This window comes from Ambystoma mexicanum, chromosome 11 (assembly GCF_040938575.1).
Source record: "Ambystoma mexicanum isolate Mex_15411 chromosome 11, UKY_AmexF1_1, whole genome shotgun sequence".
In the NCBI taxonomy this organism is placed as follows: Eukaryota; Metazoa; Chordata; class Amphibia; order Caudata; family Ambystomatidae; genus Ambystoma; species Ambystoma mexicanum.
In genome coordinates this window covers 824,344,956-824,358,107 of record NC_090934.1, presented here as the reverse complement: position 1 = coordinate 824,358,107, position 13,152 = coordinate 824,344,956, and the positions used below count along the sequence as shown (strand labels likewise).

The 13,152-nt window shown below is 46.4% G+C and overlaps 9 non-coding genes across 9 annotated transcripts; all 9 read left to right on the top strand.

Moving 5' to 3' along the window:
- Positions 1-585: 585 nt before the first annotated feature.
- Positions 586-659, top strand: TRNAN-GUU (transfer RNA asparagine (anticodon GUU)). Its single transcript has one exon. It is a non-coding gene; the product is annotated as a tRNA-Asn (tRNA).
- Positions 660-5,178: 4,519 nt separating this feature from the next.
- Positions 5,179-5,252, top strand: TRNAN-GUU (transfer RNA asparagine (anticodon GUU)). Its single transcript has one exon. It is a non-coding gene; the product is annotated as a tRNA-Asn (tRNA).
- A 314-nt stretch (positions 5,253-5,566) lies between these two features.
- Positions 5,567-5,638, top strand: TRNAW-CCA (transfer RNA tryptophan (anticodon CCA)). The gene has a single exon. It is a non-coding gene; the product is annotated as a tRNA-Trp (tRNA).
- A 1,790-nt stretch (positions 5,639-7,428) lies between these two features.
- TRNAN-GUU (transfer RNA asparagine (anticodon GUU)) lies at positions 7,429-7,502 on the top strand. The gene has a single exon. It is a non-coding gene; the product is annotated as a tRNA-Asn (tRNA).
- A 313-nt stretch (positions 7,503-7,815) lies between these two features.
- On the top strand, positions 7,816-7,887 carry TRNAW-CCA (transfer RNA tryptophan (anticodon CCA)). Its single transcript has one exon. It is a non-coding gene; the product is annotated as a tRNA-Trp (tRNA).
- A 1,790-nt stretch (positions 7,888-9,677) lies between these two features.
- On the top strand, positions 9,678-9,751 carry TRNAN-GUU (transfer RNA asparagine (anticodon GUU)). The gene has a single exon. It is a non-coding gene; the product is annotated as a tRNA-Asn (tRNA).
- Positions 9,752-10,064: 313 nt separating this feature from the next.
- On the top strand, positions 10,065-10,136 carry TRNAW-CCA (transfer RNA tryptophan (anticodon CCA)). The gene has a single exon. It is a non-coding gene; the product is annotated as a tRNA-Trp (tRNA).
- Positions 10,137-11,926: 1,790 nt separating this feature from the next.
- On the top strand, positions 11,927-12,000 carry TRNAN-GUU (transfer RNA asparagine (anticodon GUU)). The gene has a single exon. It is a non-coding gene; the product is annotated as a tRNA-Asn (tRNA).
- Positions 12,001-12,313: 313 nt separating this feature from the next.
- On the top strand, positions 12,314-12,385 carry TRNAW-CCA (transfer RNA tryptophan (anticodon CCA)). Its single transcript has one exon. It is a non-coding gene; the product is annotated as a tRNA-Trp (tRNA).
- Positions 12,386-13,152: the final 767 nt, after the last annotated feature.

Genomic DNA, 13,152 nt, shown 5'->3' with positions numbered 1-13,152 from the left:
AAATCTGCTGGAATGTGTCTTCTATTGTGCCCAAGGTGGTTGTGTATTTGGGGACTCAGGGAAGCAAGGGAGCAGTCTAATGCACTGCAGTGCTAAGAGAGGCATGCCTTTTTCAGAAAAAAGTTCAGGTTTTCTGCCAATCAGAAAAAAATAGCAATGCAATCAGGCCAAAGGCAGAACACACATGCCAGTGAGTCTCTGTGGCACAATTGGTTAGCGCGTTCGGCTGTTAACCGAAAAGACGCTGCTGTTTTTGGCACAAAGACACAGAGTGTTCCACTCAGTAAACCTGAGTCATTTCTCCCGTGTTCTCTGGGTTCAGCCTACTGTCCCCTTTTAACACAAGTGCGCAACTGTGGCTTTCTCCTCATAGCAAGTTATGCCTACACAGAGGACATTTGGTGCACTGTTGATGGGCTCTGTCCTCTACTAAATCCCCTGTGTTTGTGGATTAGGGGAGGTAGGGAAGTGCTTGATACCCTGATTTGCTGTGGGAAATAGAGCTATTTTAGAAATGTTTTCAGGTTGCCTGGGAAGCATAAGCAAACAGCACACCAATCAGGCCCCAGTGTAAGCACTGCATGAGTCTCTGTGGCGCAATCGGTTAGCGCGTCCGGCTGTTAACCGAAAGGTTGGTGGTTCAAACCCACCCAGGGACGATGCATTTTGGCTCAAAAATTCAGCATGACCAACTATGAACTTCTGTTTACCTCTCGCAGGTCTCGTCTGCTGACGTCCAAAAAATCCAATAAACTGTAAGCAATTCTTCTCGCTTGCTTTAGTTTTTCAAAACTTGCCATTCAATTCATAAACATCAAGACTTCATGGGAAGGGTTTGGCTGCAGCGTGTACTGATGCACAGAAGGAAGCTATCCTAGCCAGTCTACTTAAAGAAGCAATGAGGCTCTGCAGGTCCATGTACGTCTCCTACCTTTATTCTGTCATCAGACACACCAGGTGGACTGCCACAAGGACCTCGTGGCGCAATGGTAGCGTCTGACTCCAGATCAGAAGGTTTCGTGTTCAAATCACGTCGGGGTCATACTTCCTTTTCCCACTCTGAAATACAAAATTGCTCTTCAGTATCTCGTTATTTCAACCTGACTGCATCTTTGTGCTCTGGGCCTAGTTGTTCTGGCGTTTCGAATGTAAACTTTGCAGCAGGGAAGTATCATATTGACAGACACCCATGAAGGACATGGTCAACCTTTAAAGCAGGCCAATCTCTATGTTTTACTGGATGCAGCAGAAGTATTTCCTCTTTACCATCTCTTCAAGTGGGCCTGACTGATGTGCTGTTTTGTGCACGCTACGTGGGCTTTGTAAAGCATACCTCTGCCATTTGCATGGCCTCCTAGCGCTGTCAATATTTTCGTGTAATCGCTGAATGCTGCACTGTCCTGGGAACTCTAGGTGTGACTAAAGGATATATGTTGGGGCCCCGAAAGGGGGTCGGCAGTCTAGTGGCAATGGGCATCACTTTGCAGTTTGGGTTTGTGAGTTCAGGTACCGGTCTGGTGTCGGAAACCTGTAAGCGCCCTCCCAATCAACTGTCGGTCCTGGATTGTGAGGATTTCCCCTTATACTGGTTTCAGTAGACACATTTCCATTTTACTTTTTCACTCTCGCATTGCCTATTTCTCTCTCTCTCATAGATACATTATAGACAAGAGAGACATTGTCAGCGAGAGGGCTTCACAGCACCTTCCCCCATTTCCCTAAGTGCATTGCAAGGGGCTCTGGGAGACGTGGACATTTGTCTGAAACACAAAGATCCACTGGCAATAAAAAGCGTAGGTCCCTAGTTTGCATTTCTTAGAATTTGAGGTGACACTCAGAGTTGTCTCAGGCGTGACTGTACCTTTCATAGGAGATGTGTTAATCCCCAAACCCTCTTCCTTTGTCCCAGTAATCTGTCTTAGTGCCTCTAGCAAGTTGTTTTCTGAAACAAAGCTTACCTGAACATCCTGTAAAATTGGTAACTTTTCAGTAGCAGTACAGTGCAGTATATAGCATTCCTGTTGCGCACAGCATCTAGATTCAAAAATTGCTTACTCTACCCCAGAAATTAGAATTCACCCAGTCAAACAGAGGGATCTATAAAGATCATGGCAAGTAGTTAACATAAGCTACTTCCCCCAAGTTCTCTTGGTGCACTCTGCTGCCCTCTTTTAACAGAAGAATGCAACTGCAGGTCTTGCTTCTCAGCAAGGTACCTACATATAGAAACCTTGGTGCACTCTTGCTAAATCTGCTGGAATGTGTCTTCTATTGTGCCCAAGGTGGTTGTGTATTTGGGGGCTCAGGGAAGCAAGGGAGCAGTCTAATGCACTGCAGTGCTAAGAGAGGCGTGCCTTTTTCAGAAAAAAGTTCAGGTTTTCTGCCAATCAGAAAAAAATAGCAATGCAATCAGGCCAAAGGCAGAACACACATGCCAGTGAGTCTCTGTGGCACAATTGGTTAGCGCGTTCGGCTGTTAACCGAAAAGACGCTGCTGTTTTTGGCACAAAGACACAGAGTGTTCCACTCAGTAAACCTGAGTCATTTCTCCCGTGTTCTCTGGGTTCAGCCTACTGTCCCCTTTTAACACAAGTGCGCAACTGTGGCTTTCTCCTCATAGCAAGTTATGCCTACACAGAGGACATTTGGTGCACTGTTGATGGGCTCTGTCCTCTACTAAATCCCCTGTGTTTGTGGATTAGGGGAGGTAGGGAAGTGCTTGATACCCTGATTTGCTGTGGGAAATAGAGCTATTTTAGAAATATTTTCAGGTTGCCTGGGAAGCATAAGCAAACAGCACACCAATCAGGCCCCAGTGTAAGCACTGCATGAGTCTCTGTGGCGCAATCGTTTAGCGCGTTTGGCTGTTAACCGAAAGGTTGGTGGTTCAAGCCCACCCAGGGATGATGCATTTTGGCTCAAAAATTCAGCATGACCAACTATGAACTTCTGTTTACCTCTCGCAGGTCTCGTCTGCTGACGTCCAAAAAATCCAATAAACTGTAAGCAATTCTTCTCGCTTGCTTTAGTTTTTCAAAACTTGCCATTCAATTCATAAACATAAAGACTTCATGGGAAGGGTTTGGCTGCAGCGTGTACTGATGCACAGAAGGAAGCTATCCTAGCCAGTCTACCTAAAGAAGCAATGAGGCTCTGCAGGTGCATGTACGTCTCCTACCTTTATTCTGTCATCAGACACACCAGGTGGACTGCCACAAGGACCTCGTGGCGCAATGGTAGCGGGTCTGACTCCAGATCAGAAGGTTGCGTGTTCAAATCACATCGGGGTCATATTTGCTTTTCCCACTCTGAAATACAAAATTGCTCTTCAGTATCTCGTTATTTCAACCTGACTGCATCTTTGTGCTCTAGGCCTAGTTGTTCTGGGGTTTCGAATGTAAGCTTTGCAGCAGGGAAGTATCATATTGACAGACACCCATGAAGGACATGGTCAACCTTTAAAGCGGGCCAATCTCTATGTTTTACTGGATGCAGCAGAAGTATTTCCTCTTTACCATCTCTTCAAGTGGGCCTGACTGATGTGCTGTTTTGTGCACGCTACGTGGGCTTTGTAAAGCATACCTCTGCCATTTGCATGGCCTCCTAGCGCTGTCAATATTTTCGTGTAATCGCTGAATGCTGCACTGTCCTGGGAACTCTAGGTGTGACTAAAGGATATATGTTGGGGCCCCGAAAGGGGGTCGGCAGTCTAGTGGCAACGGGCATCACTTTGCAGTTTGGGTTTGTGAGTTCAGGTACCGGTCTGGTGTCGGAAACCTGTAAGCGCCCTCCCAATCAACTGTCGGTCCTGGATTGTGAGGATTTCCCCTTATACTGGTCTCAGTAGACACATTTCCATTTTACTTTTTCACTCTCGCATTGCCTATTTCTCTCTCTCTCATAGATACATTATAGACAAGAGAGACATTGTCAGCGAGAGGGCTTCACAGCACCTTCCCCCCTTTCCCTAAGTGCATTGCAAGGGGCTCTGGGAGGCGTGCACATTTGTCTGAAACACAAAGATCCACTGGCAATAAAAAGCGTAGGTCCCTAGTTTGCATTTCTTAGAATTTGAGGTGACACTCAGAGTTGTCTCGGGCGTGACTGTACCTTTCATAGGAGATGTGCTAATCCCCAAACCCTCTTCCTTTGTCCCAGTAATCTGTCTTAGTGCCTCTAGCAAGTTGTTTTCTGAAACAAAGCTTACCTGAACATCCTGTAAAATTGGTAACTTTTCAGTAGCAGTACAGTGCAGTATATAGCATTCCTGTTGCGCACAGCATCTAGATCCAAAAATTGCTTACTCTACCCCAGAAATTAGAATTCACCCAGTCAAACAGAGGGATCTATAAAGAGCATGGCAAGTAGTTAACATAAGCTACTTCCCCCAAGTTCTCTTGGTGCACTCTGCTGCCCTCTTTTAACAGAAGAATGCAACTGCAGGTCTTGCTTCTCAGCAAGGTACCTACAAATAGAATCCTTGGTGCACTCTTGCTAAATCTGCTGGAATGTGTCTTCTATTGTGCCCAAGGTGGTTGTGTATTTGGGGACTCAGGGAAGCAAGGGAGCCGTCTAATGCACTGCAGTGCTAAGAGAGGCATGCCTTTTTCAGAAAAAAGTTCAGGTTTTCTGCCAATCAGAAAAAAATAGCAATGCAATCAGGCCAAAGGCAGAACACACATGCCAGTGAGTCTCTGTGGCGCAATTGGTTAGCGCGTTCGGCTGTTAACCGAAAAGACGCTGCTGTTTTTGGCAGAAAGACACAGAGTGTTCCACTCAGTAAACCTGAGTCATTTCTCCCGTGTTCCCTGGGTTCAGCCTACTGTCCCCTTTTAACACAAGTGCGCAACTGTGGCTTTCTCCTCATAGCAAGTTATGCCTATACAGAGGACATTTGGTGCACTGTTGATGGGCTCTGTCCTCTACTAAATCCCCTGTGTTTGTGGATTAGGGGAGGTAGGGAAGTGCTTGATACCCTGATTTGCTGTGGGAAATAGAGCTGTTGATGGGCTCTGTCCTCTACTCAATCCCCTGTGTTCGTGGATTACGGGAGGTAGGGAAGTGCTTGATACCCTGATTTGCTGTGGGAAATAGAGCCATTTCAGAAGTATTTTCAGGTTGCCTGGGGAGCATAAGCAAACAGCACACCAATCAGGCCCCAGTGTAAGCACTGCATGAGCCTCTGTGGCGCAATCGGTTAGCGCGTTCGGCTGTTAACCGAAAGGTTGGTGGTTCAAGCCCACCCAGGGACGATGCATTTTGGCTCAAAAATTCAGCATGACACAACTATGTACTTCTTTTTACCTCTCGCAGGTCTCGTCTGCTGACGTCCAAAAAATCCAATAAACTGCAAGCAATTCTTCTCGCTGGCTTTAGTTTTTCAAAACTTGCCATTCAATTCATAAACACCAAGACTTCATGGGAAGGGTTTGGCTGCAGCGTGTACTGATGCACAGAAGGAAGCTATCGTAGCCAGTCTACTTAAAGAAGCAATGAGGCTCTGCAGGTGCATGTACGTCTCCTACCTTTATTCTGTCATCAGACACAGCAGGTGAACTGCCACAAGGACCTCGTGGCGCAATGGTAGCGTGTCTGACTCCAGATCAGAAGGTTGCGTGTTCAAATCACGTCGGGGTCATATTTGCTTTTCCCACTCTGAAATATAAAATTGCTCTTCAGTAATTCGTTATTTCAACCTGACTGCATCTTTGTGCTCTGGGCCTAGTTGTTCTGGCGTTTCGAATGTAAGCTTTGCAGCAGGGAAGTATCATATTGACAGACACCCATGAAGGACATGGTCAACCTTTAAAGCAGGCCAATCTCTATGTTTTACTGGATGCAGCAGAAGTATTTCCTCTTTACCATCTCTTCAAGTGGGCCTGACTGATGTGCTGTTTTGTGCACGCTACGTGGGCTTTGTAAAGCATACCTCTGCCATTTGCATGGCCTCCTAGCGCTGTCAATATTTTCGTGTAATCGCTGAATGCTGCACTGTCCTGGGAACTCTAGGTGTGACTAAAGGATATATGCTGGGGCCCCGAAAGGGGGTCGGCAGTCTAGTGGCAATGCCCATCACTTTGCAGTTTGGGTTTGTGAGTTCAGGTACCGGTCTGGTGTCGGAAACCTGTAAGCGCCCTCCCAATCAACTGTCGGTCCTGGATTGTGAGGATTTCCCCTTATACTGGTCTCAGTAGACACATTTCCATTTTACTTTTTCACTCTCGCATTGCCTATTTCTCTCTCTCTCATAGATATATTATAGACAAGAGAGACATTGTCAGCGAGAGGGCTTCACAGCACCTTCCCCCATTTCCCTAAGTGCATTGCAAGGTGCTCTGGGAGGCGTGCACATTTGTCTGAAACACAAAGATCCACTGGCAATAAAAAGCGTAGGTCCCTAGTTTGCATTTCTTAGAATTTGAGGTGACACTCAGAGTTGTCTCGGGCGTGACTGTACCTTTCATAGGAGATGTGCTAATCCCAAAACCCTCTTCCTTTGTCCCAGTAATCTGTCTTAGTGCCTCTAGCAAGTTGTTTTCTGAAACAAAGCTTACCTGAACATCCTGTAAAATTGGTAACTTTTCAGTAGCAGTACAGTGCAGTATATAGCATTCCTGTTGCGCACAGCATCTAGATCCAAAAATTGCTTACTCTACCCCAGAAATTAGAATTCACCCAGTCAAACAGAGGGATCTATAAAGAGCATGGCAAGTAGTTAACATAAGCTACTTCCCCCAAGTTCTCTTGGTGCACTCTGCTGCCCTCTTTTAACAGAAGAATGCAACTGCAGGTCTTGCTTCTCAGCAAGGTACCTACATATAGAATCCTTGGTGCACTCTTGCTAAATCTGCTGGAATGTGTCTTCTATTGTGCCCAGGGTGGTTGTGTATTTGGGGACTCAGGGAAGCAAGGGAGCAGTCTAATGCACTGCAGTGCTAAGAGAGGCATGCCTTTTTCAGAAAAAAGTTCAGGTTTTCTGCCAATCAGAAAAAAATAGCAATGCAATCAGGCCAAAGGCAGAACACACATGCCAGTGAGTCTCTGTGGCGCAATTGGTTAACGCGTTTGGCTGTTAACCGAAAAGACGCTGCTGTTTTTGGCACAAAGACACAGAGTGTTCCACTCAGTAAACCTGAGTCATTTCTCCCGTGTTCTCTGGGTTCAGCCTACTGTCCCCTTTTAACACAGGTGCGCAACTGTGGCTTTCTCCTCATAGCAAGTTATGCCTACACAGAGGACATTTGGTGCACTGTTGATGGGCTCTGTCCTCTTCTAAATCCCCTGTGTTTGTGGATTAGGGGAGGTAGGGAAGTGCTTGATACTCTGATTTGCTGTGGGAAAAAGAGCTATTTTAGAAATATTTTCAGGTTGCCTGGGAAGCATAAGCAAACAGCACACCAATCAGGCCCCTGTGTAAGAACTGCATGAGTCTCTGTGGCGCAATCGGTTAGCGCGTTCGGCTGTTAACCGAAAGGTTGGTGGTTCAAGCCCACCCAGGGACGGTGCATTTTGGCTCAAAAATTCAGCGTGACCAACTATGGACTTCTGTTTACCTCTCGCAGGTCTCGTCTACTGACGTCCAAAAAATCCAATAAACTGCAAGCAATTCTTCTCGCTTGCTTTAGTTTTTCAAAACTTGCCATTCAATTCATAAACATCAAGACTTCATGGGAAGGGTTTGGCTGCAGCGTGTACTGATGCACAGAAGGAAGCCATCCTAGCCAGTCTACTTAAAGAAGCAATGAGGCTCTGCAGGTGCATGTACGTCTCCTACCTTTATTCTGTCATCAGACACACCAGGTGTATTGCCGCAAGGACCTCGTGGCGCAATGGTAGCACGTCTGACTCCAGATCAGAAGGTTGCGTGTTCAAATCACGTCGGGGTCATATTTGCTTTTCCCACTCTGAAATACAAAATTGCTCTTCAGTATCTCGTTATTTCAACCTGACTGCATCTTTGTGCTCTGGGCCTAGTTGTTCTGGCGTTTCGAATGTAAGCTTTGCAGCAGGGAAGTATCATATTGACAGACACCCATGAAGGACATGGTCAACCTTTAAAGCAGGCCAATCTCTATGTTTTACTGGATGCAGCAGAAGTATTTCCTCTTTACCATCTCTTCAAGTGGGCCTGACTGATGTGCTGTTTTGTGCACGCTACGTGGGCTTTGTAAAGCATACCTCTGCCATTTGCATGGCCTCCTAGCGCTGTCAATATTTTCGTGTAATCGCTGAATGCTGCACTGTCCTGGGAACTCTAGGTGTGACTAAAGGATATATGTTGGGGCCCCGAAAGGGGGTCGGCAGTCTAGTGGCAATGGGCATCACTTTGCAGTTTGGGTTTGTGAGTTCAGGTACCGGTCTGGTGTCGGAAACCTGTAAGCGCCCTCCCAATCAACTGTCGGTCCTGGATTGTGAGGATTTCCCCTTATACTGGTCTCAGTAGACACATTTCCATTTTACTTTTTCACTCTCGCATTGCCTATTTCTCTCTCTCTCATAGATACATTATAGACAAGAGAGACATTGTCAGCGAGAGGGCTTCACAGCACCTTCCCACATTTCCCTAAGTGCATTGCAAGGGGCTCTGGGAGGCGTGCACATTTGTCTGAAACACAAAGATCCACTGGCAATAAAAAGCGTAGGTCCCTAGTTTGCATTTCTTAGAATTTGAGGTGACACTCAGAGTTGTCTCGGGCGTGACTGTACCTTTCATAGGAGATGTGCTAATCCCAAAACCCTCTTCCTTTGTCCCAGTAATCTGTCTTAGTGCCTCTAGCAAGTTGTTTTCTGAAACAAAGCTTACCTGAACATCCTGTAAAATTGGTAACTTTTCAGTAGCAGTACAGTGCAGTATATAGCATTCCTGTTGCGCACAGCATCTAGATCCAAAAATTGCTTACTCTACCCCAGAAATTAGAATTCACCCAGTCAAACAGAGGGATCTATAAAGAGCATGGCAAGTAGTTAACATAAGCTACTTCCCCCAAGTTCTCTTGGTGCACTCTGCTGCCCTCTTTTAACAGAAGAATGCAACTGCAGGTCTTGCTTCTCAGCAAGGTACCTACATATAGAATCCTTGGTGCACTCTTGCTAAATCTGCTGGAATGTGTCTTCTATTGTGCCCAGGGTGGTTGTGTATTTGGGGACTCAGGGAAGCAAGGGAGCAGTCTAATGCACTGCAGTGCTAAGAGAGGCATGCCTTTTTCAGAAAAAAGTTCAGGTTTTCTGCCAATCAGAAAAAAATAGCAATGCAATCAGGCCAAAGGCAGAACACACATGCCAGTGAGTCTCTGTGGCTCAATTGGTTAACGCGTTTGGCTGTTAACCGAAAAGATGCTGCTGTTTTTGGCACAAAGACACAGAGTGTTCCACTCAGTAAACCTGAGTCATTTCTCCCGTGTTCTCTGGGTTCAGCCTACTGTCCCCTTTTAACACAGGTGCTCAACTGTGGCTTTATCCTCATAGCAAGTTATGCCTACACAGAGGACATTTGGTGCACTGTTGATGGGCTCTGTCCTCTACTAAATCCCCTGTGTTTGTGGATTAGGGGAGGTAGGGAAGTGCTTGATACCCTGATTTGCTGTGGGAAAAAGAGCTATTTTAGAAATATTTTCAGGTTGCCTGGGAAGCATAAGCAAACAGCACACCAATCAGGCCCCTGTGTATGAACTGCATGAGTCTCTGTGGCGCAATCGGTTAGCGCGTTCGGCTGTTAACCGAAAGGTTGGTGGTTCAAGCCCACCCAGGGACGGTGCATTTTGGCTCAAAAATTCAGCGTGACCAACTATGGACTTCTGTTTACCTCTCGCAGGTCTCGTCTGCTGACGTCCAAAAAATCCAATAAACTGCAAGCAATTCTTCTCGCTTGCTTTAGTTTTTCAAAACTTGCCATTCAATTCATAAACATCAAGACTTCATGGGAAGGGTTTGGCTGCAGCGTGTACTGATGCACAGAAGGAAGCCATCCTAGCCAGTCTACTTAAAGAAGCAATGAGGCTCTGCAGGTGCATGTACGTCTCCTACCTTTATTCTGTCATCAGACACACCAGGTGGATTGCCACAAGGACCTCGTGGCGCAATGGTAGCGCGTCTGACTCCAGATCAGAAGGTTTCGTGTTCAAATCACGTCGGGGTCATATTTGCGTTTCCCACTCTGAAATATAAAATTGCTCTTCAGTATCTCGTTATTTCAACCTGACTGCATCTTTGTGCTCTGGGCCTAGTTGTTCTGGCGTTTCGAATGTAAGCTTTGCAGCAGGGAAGTATCATATTCACAGACACCCATGAAGGACATGGTCAACCTTTAAAGCAGGCCAATCTCTATGTTTTACTGGATGCAGCAGAAGTATTTCCTCTTTACCATCTCTTCAAGTGGGCCTGACTGATGTGCTGTTTTGTGCACGCTACGGTGGCTTTGTAAAGCATACCTCTGCCATTTGCATGGCCTCCTAGCGCTGTCAATATTTTCGTGTAATCGCTGAATGCTGCACTGTCCTGGGAACTCTAGGTGTGACTAAAGGATATATGTTGGGACCCCGAAAGGGGGTCGGCAGTCTAGTGGCAATGGGCATCACTTTGCAGTTTGGGTTTGTGAGTTCAGGTACCGGTCTGGTGTCGGAAACCTGTAAGCGCCCTCCCAATCAACTGTCGGTCCTGGATTGTGAGGATTTCCCCTTATACTGGTCTCAGTAGACACATTTCCATTTTACTTTTTCACTCTCGCATTGCCTATTTCTCTCTCTCTCATAGATACATTATAGACAAGAGAGACATTGTCAGCGAGAGGGCTCCACAGCACCTTCCCCCATTTCCCTAAGTGCATTGCAAGGGGCTCTGGGAGGCGTGCACATTTGTCTGAAACACAAAGATCCACTGGCAATAAAAAGCGTAGGTCCCTAGTTTGCATTTCTGAGAATTTGAGGTGACACTCAGAGTTGTCTCGGGCGTGACTGTACCTTTCATAGGAGATGTGCTAATCCCCAAACCCTCTTCCTTTGTCCCAGTAATCTGTCTTAGTGCCTCTAGCAAGTTGTTTTCTGAAACAAAGCTTACCTGAACATCCTGTAAAATTGGTAACTTTTCAGTAGCAGTACAGTGCAGTATATAGCATTCCTGTTGCGCACAGCTTCTAGATCCAAAAATTGCTTACTCTACCCCAGAAATTAGAATTCACCCAGTCAAACAGAGGGATCTATAAAGAGCATGGCAAGTAGTTAACATAAGCTACTTCCCCAAAGTTCTCTTGGTGCACTCTGCTGCCCTCTTTTAACAGAAGAATGCAACTGCAGGTCTTGCTTCTCAGCAAGGTACCTACATATAGAATCCTTGGTGCAATCTTGCTAAATCTGCTGGAATGTGTCTTCTATTGTGCCCAGGGTGGTTGTGTATTTGGGGATTCAGGGAAGCAAGGGAGCAGTCTAATGCACTGCAGTGCTAAGAGAGGCATGCCTTTTTCAGAAAAAAGTTCAGGTTTTCTGCCAATCAGAAAAAAATAGCAATGCAATCAGGCCAAAGACAGAACACACATGCCAGTGAGTCTCTGTGGCGCAATTGGTTAGCGCGTTCGGCTGTTAACCGAAAAGACGCTGCTGTTTTTGGCACAAAGACACAGAGTGTTCCACTCAGTAAACCTGAGTCATTTCTCCCGTGTTCTCTGGGTTCAGCCTACTGTCCCCTTTTAACACAGGTGCGCAACTGTGGCTTTCTCCTCATAGCAAGTTATGCCTACACGGAGGACATTTGGTGCACTGTTGATGGGCTCTGTCCTCTACTAAATCCCCTGTGTTTGTGGATTAGGGGAGGTAGGGAAGTGCTTGATACCCTGATTTGCTGTGGGAAAAAGAGCTGTTTTAGAAATATTTTCAGGTTGCCTGGGAAGCATAAGCAAACAGCACACCAATCAGGCGCCTGCGTAAGAACTGCATGAGTCTCTGTGGCGCAATCGGTTAGCGCGTTCGGCTGTTAACCGAAAGGTTGGTGGTTCAAGCCCACCCAGGGACGGTGCATTTTGGCTCAAAAATTCAGCATGACCAACTATGAACTTCTGTTTACCTCTCGCAGGTCTCGTCTGCTGACGTCCAAAAAATCCAATAAACTGCAAGCAATTCTTCTCGCTTGCTTCAGTTTTTCAAAACTTGCCATTCAATTCATAAACATCAAGACTTCATGGGAAGGGTTTGGCTGCAGCGTGTACTGATGCACAGAAGGAAGCTATCCTAGCCAGTCTACTTAAAGAAGCAATGAGGCTCTGCAGGTCCATGCACGTCTCCTACCTTTATTCTGTCATCAGACACACCAGGTGGATTGCCACAAGGACCTCGTGGCGCAATGGTAGCGCGTTTGACTCCAGATCAGAAGGTTTCGTGTTCAAATCACGTCGGGGTCATATTTGCTTTTCCCACTCTGAAATATAAAATTGCTCTTCAGTATCTCGTTATTTCAACCTGACTGCATCTTTGTGCTCTGGGCCTAGTTGTTCTGGCGTTTCGAATGTAAGCTTTGCAGCAGGGAAGTATCATATTGACAGACACCCATGAAGTACATGGTCAACTTTTAAAGCAGGCCAATCTCTATGTTTTACTGGATGCAGCAGAAGTATTTCCTCTTTACCATCTCTTCAAGTGGGCCTGACTGATGTGCTGTTTTGTGCACGCTACGTGGGCTTTGTAAAGCATACCTCTGCAATTTGCATGGCCTCCTAGCGCTGTCAATATTTTCGTGTAATCGCTGAATGCTGCACTGTCCTGGGAACTCTAGGTGTGACTAAAGGATATATGCTGGGGCCCCGAAAGGGGGTCGGCAGTCTAGTGGCAATGCCCATCACTTTGCAGTTTGGGTTTGTGAGTTCAGGTACCGGTCTGGTGTCGGAAACCTGTAAGCGCCCTCCCAATCAACTGTCGGTCCTGGATTGTGAGGATTTCCCCTTATACTGGTCTCAGTAGACACATTTCCATTTTACTTTTTCACTCTCGCATTGCCTCTTTCTCTCTCTCTCATAGATACATTATAGACAAGAGAGACATTGTCAGCGAGAGGGCTTCACAGCACCTTCCCCCATTTCCCTAAGTGCATTGCATGGGGCTATGGGAGGCGTGCACATTTGTCTGAAACACAAAGATCCACTGGCAATAAAAGGCGTAGGACCCCAGTTCG